This window comes from Saccopteryx leptura, chromosome 2 (assembly GCF_036850995.1).
Source record: "Saccopteryx leptura isolate mSacLep1 chromosome 2, mSacLep1_pri_phased_curated, whole genome shotgun sequence".
Lineage (NCBI taxonomy): Eukaryota > Metazoa > Chordata > Mammalia > Chiroptera > Emballonuridae > Saccopteryx > Saccopteryx leptura.
The window spans coordinates 291,901,217-291,906,775 of record NC_089504.1 but is presented as its reverse complement, the minus strand read 5'-3'; the positions used below and the strand labels follow the sequence as shown (position 1 = coordinate 291,906,775).

General features: G+C 41.1%; 1 non-coding gene across 1 annotated transcript; it reads left to right on the top strand.

The window, feature by feature from the left end:
* Positions 1-2,287: 2,287 nt before the first annotated feature.
* On the top strand, positions 2,288-2,363 carry TRNAN-AUU (transfer RNA asparagine (anticodon AUU)). Its single transcript has one exon. It is a non-coding gene; the product is annotated as a tRNA-Asn (tRNA).
* The last annotated feature ends 3,196 nt before the right edge of the window (positions 2,364-5,559 follow it).

Sequence of the window (5,559 nt, the reverse complement as noted above, 5' to 3'; positions counted from 1 at the left end):
TAACAATGGGGCTGTGATAAAAAAGGAATCCTCATTCACTACTGGTGTGAATGTAAACTGGTACAGCCATTATAGAAGATAGTATGATGGTTCCTCAAAAAATGAAGAACAAAATTATCATATGACCCAGCAATCCCTTTGCTGGGTACCTGCCCAAAAAACTCAAAAACATTAGTATGCAAAAACACATGCACTCTCATGTTCACAGCATTATTTACAGTGGCCAAGACATGGAAACAACCAAAATGTTGCTTGATAGAGAATTGGATAAAGAAGATGTGATACATATCTACAATGGAATACTATTCAGCCATAAGAAATGATGACATGTTGCCACTTATAATAACATAGATGGAGCTTGAGAACATTATACTAAGTGAAATAAGAAAATCAGAAAAAGCTAAGACCTTGATGATTTCACACATAAATGGGATATAACACTAAGACCTATGGACATAGATAAAAGTCCATGGGACTTTTTTTTAAGGGAGGGGGTATGAAGGAAGGAAGTAAAGTAGGACAAATATACAGTGACAGAAAATTATTTGATCTTGGGTGATGGGCATGCAATGCAATCAACATTTCAAATGGTATAGAGATGTTCACTTGAAACTTATGTACTCTTATTGATCAATGTCACCCCATTAAATTTCAAAATAAAAAAATGAAAATAAAAAGATCTAGGTCTGCCCCAGATGCTTATTCTTTGCATGTTATCCCTGACCTGAAAAACTAATCTTTACCAAGAGAAGGATACTAGGTTAGAGCCACACAACTCACAAAGGAGAGTCTCTCACTACTGAGCTAGAAGAGAAGGGCATGAATACTTCCTGTAGCCATTTCTGGCTGTAATGGAAACTAACAAGGACCAGTCAGGGAATGGAGGATGGGTTAATGCAGGGGTCCCCAAACTTTTTACACAGGGGGCCAGTTCACTGTCTCTCAGACTGTTGGAGGGCCAGACTATAAAAAAAGCTATGAACAAATCCCTATGCACACTGCACATATCTTATTTTAAAGTAAAAAAACAAAACGGGAACAAATACAATATTTAAAATAAAGAACAAGTAAATTTAAATCAACAAACTGACCAGTATTTCAATGGGAACTATGCTCCTCTCACTGACCACCAAGGAAAGAGGCGCCCCTTCCGGAAGTGCGGCGGGGGCCAGATAAATGGCCTCAGGGGGCCACATGCGGCCCGCGGGCCATAGTTTGGGGACCCCTGGGTTAAGGGAACAAGCCTGTGAACAGTGAGGAAGGGACATGCCAGGCAATCTGGACAGAGCCTGTCTAGAGGACCTACTCATTCCAGGAATGTAGAGTTGAGAACCATACCTAGGCACGCTAGATATTAAGCCAAGAATGAATGACTGCTGATAAAAATAATAAAGGGAAAAGGAAGGATTTGGAGAAAGGATTATAAATCATCTTAACCACTTAAAGTTTGGTAAGCAAAAGCTCTGGTTGTAAACCAAGACACATTTATGCATGTTTCTCCTTCTGTGCACTTTGTATACTATAACTTGATCTTTCTGCAATGTTGTGACTAGACAGAATTTTCACTGCTCTAATCATTTAATATAGAGCATTGTTTTAGGTTATGAGGACATAGTCATATACCATGCAGCTTACATGAAGAAAAATAATCACTTTAAACTCCAAAAAAGATCCACAATATGCAATGATTTAGAAAAGATCAACAGTGTGGAGGACTGTGACAGGTTTTCTCTCTGAGACTGCCTTGTTTTCCGCAATGGTTATAGAGCATTTGGGTTATATTTAAAATAACAATAGCCCTGGACGGTTGGCTCAGCGGTAGAGCGTCGCCTAGCGTGCGGAGGACCCGGGTTCGATTCCCGGCCAGGGCACACAGGAGAAGCGCCCATTTGCTTCTCCACCCCTCCGCCGTGCTTTCCTCTCTGTCTCTCTCTTCCCCTCCTGCAGCCAAGGCTCCATTGGAGCAAAGATGGCCCGGGCGCTGGGGATGGCTCTGTGGCCTCTGCCTCAGGCGCTAGAGTGGCTCTGGTCGCAACATGGCGACGCCCAGGATGGGCAGAGCATCGCCCCTGGTGGGCAGAGCGTGGCCCCATGGTGGGCGTGCTGGGTGGATCCCAGTCGGGCACATGCGGGAATCTGTCTGACTGTCTCTCCCTGTTTCCAGCTTCAGAAAAATGAAAAAAATAAAAATAAAATAACAATAACTGTTAATTAGAATATTTAAATTGGGCTGTAAATATTTTGGTTTTATAATATGTTAATTGCCAATAAAAAAAAGTATCTGTGGGCCCTGGCCGATTGGCTCAGTGGTAGAGCATCAGCCCATTGTGTGGAAATCCCAGGTTCAATTCCTGGCCAGGGCATACAGGAGAAGCATGCATCTGCTTCTCCACTCTTCCCCTTCTCCTTTCTCTCTATCGCTCCCTTCCTCTCCTGCAGCCAAGGCTCCACTGGAGCAAAGTTGGCCCTGGGTGCTGAAGATGGCTCCATGGCTTCCATCTCAGGAGTTAGAATGGCTCCAGTTGCAACAGAACAATGCCCCAGATAGGCAAAGTGTAGCCCCCTAGTGGGCATGGCAGGTGGATTTCAGTCAGGTGCATGTGGGAGTCTGTCTCTCTGCCTCTACTCTTCACACTTCAGGAAAAAAAAAGTCCCTATGTAAATTCACAGAGAAAATCTGTCAAATAAGGAGGCAGTGTCTTGATGCAAAAGAACTCACAGGCAGCTAATTCCTTTGTTTGTTTCACAGGTTCACACCATAGGGGGAAAGTTAATAAATGGTGATTTTATTCTTCTGCCTGCTAAAATTTAGCAATATAGTATAATGGCAATAACGATAGAGTCAAACCACTAATTAGCCATGTAACTTTGAGCAAATCTCCTCCTTCTCTAGGCCTCTTTTGTTTCACCAGTAAAAATATGGTTTTGGTATAAAAGACTGCTAAAATCTCTTTCACTTCGGAGAAACAGTGACACTAAACTAATTGATCCTAATAGTTCTAATACATTAAGTATTTGAACATTAAAATCCTGATTGTAAACCTAACTATACCACAGTCATAGTTATGGTGGTAATTCATATCACAGGAATTCCCAACTGGTCATCATTCACCCTCTTCCTTTGATCTCTAGTCCTTAGCAGTTTCAAAACAAAAGATAATGCTAGAATGGAAGTGCAAGCCAAATTCCCTGCAATACCATGAGGGTAGGTAGTTCTGTAGCACCTGCTTCTCTATTCAGTTAATTAAAATAAACTATAGGCCCTGGCCAATTGGCTCAGGGGTAGAGCATCTGCCCAGCGTGTGGAAATCCTGGGTTCAATTCTCAGCAGAGCACACAGGAGAAGCGCCCATCTGCTTCTCCACCCCTCCTCCCCACATCCCCATCCCCTACAGCCATGGCTCAATTAGAGCGAGTTGGCCCCAGGGGCTAAGGATGGCACTATGGCCTTGCCTTAGGCGCTAAAATGGCTTGGTTGCCAAGCAACAGAGCAACGGCCCCAGATAGGCAAAGCATTGCCCCCTAGTGGGCTTGCTGGGTGCATCCCCATAACAGCCCATTCTGGAGTCTGCCTCTCTGCCTTCCCACCTCTTGCTTAATAATAAATAAATAAATAAAATCCAATATAAAATCTTTTTTTAACATTTTTAAAAATTATTTTTATTAATTTATTCATTTTAGGGACGAGAGAGAGAGAGAGAAGGGGGGAGGAGCAGGAAGCGTCAAGCCCAGGGTTTTGAACCGGCTACCTCAGCATTACAGGTTGATGCTTGATCCACTGCGCCACCACAGGTCAGGCCCCAAATGTAAAATCTTCTATGTCTACCTGGCACTATTCAAAAGTTGCCCACCTAATATCATTCATGGATAACATGTGGGTAATGACTCTTATGTAAAACAAATTGTATAGTTTCTGTTCATAGGCTCAGCACAAGTAGAATCAGCAGATTTTGCTATAACCAGTTAGCAACTTTAATTTCAATAAGCAAATCAAATTCGATGTAGGTAATTTTGCCCCATGTTCTTCAAACTGGGTTACAGAAAAAGCAGTTTAAATTGGTAGAAAATAAAATAATTTTACCAGTGCTTATAGTTTATTTTTAAATGACTAATGTTATATTAAATGACTCTCTTAGAAAATAGATAAATTAACCTTCAAAAACAAAACTAGAAATTATTACTCAATGCATGTATATAAATATACATTATAATCTACCAAACCCATCAGATAATAACCAACTGGCTTTTTTTAGTAAAAAATGACTGGCTATATACACAATCTCAGGAGCTTTCTTAGTTACAGAAGCAATAGGAAGTAGGGAAATATTTTATATTCATTTCAATAAAAATAGTATCATGAATATGTATAATCACCTTAATGATCTGGGTAAAATATTTCTATAACAATTATCTCATGAAAATTACTAAATCTCCTGTTGATTTTAAAAATATTGTCAAGCCCTGGCTGGTTGGCTCAGCAGTAGAGCGTTGGCCCGGCATGTGGAAGTCCAGGGTTTAATTCCTGGTCAGGGGATACAGGAGAAGCGCCCATCTGCTTCTCCACCCCTCCCCCTCTCCTTCCTCTCTGTCTCTCTCTTCCCCTCCTGTAGCCAAGGCTCCATTGGAGTAAAGTTGGCCGGTGTGCTGAGCGTGGCCTCCGCCTCAGGCACTAGAATGGCTCCTATTGCAGCAGAGCAAGAGCAATGCCCCAGAGTGGATGAGCATCGCCCCCTGGTGGGCATGCCAGGTGGATCCCGGTGGGGTGCATGCGGGAGTCTGACTGCCTCCCCGCTTATAACTTAGAAAAAAGACCAAAAAAAAAAAATGTCAAAAATTTATTTGGACTCTTTTATTAGATTTTTCTGAAAAATTAAAGTGAAAAAATCACTAAATCTTTTGATAGTTTTAATTAATGTCAAATTCTGTATTGTCCCTTAAGTAAGCTGAAGTTTAAATGTCCTATATAAACTTTATATCAAATGAAAAAGGAAATATTTACTTAAAAATTTTATGACATCAATCACCTGGAAAAACAGATTAGGATGCCTAAGATTTTTCTCAAGAGAGTCTTAAGTAGCTCTTCTCCTTTCTGAGGACAGTAATTCCATCAAGATGTCAAATTCTGAGTAGAAGAAAGCATTTGCTGTGAGAGAAGTTCTGTTATCCTTCGCTCAGTTTCACAGCAAACACTGTTGCTGTGCTTGACATTGTAGATAGCTTTTCCTCAGCAGTAATAGGCTGGGGAGACAGAAGACAGAAAAGACAGTTAAGTGTGGTCAAGTTATGTAAGGATTGACTGGAAGAGACAGTCCTTTCCCCACCTGACTTGAAATGGTTCTTTTTTTTTTTTTTGTGATGGTAATTTTTTTTTTTTAATAATTTTATTTTTTTAATGGGGTGACATCAATAAATCAGGATACATATATTCAAAGATAACAAGTCCAGGTTATCTTGTCGTTCAATTATGTTGCATACCCACCACCCAAAGTCAGATTGTCCTCTGTCACCTTCTATCTTGTTTTCTTTGTGCCCCTCCCCACCCCCTTTCCCTCTCCCATT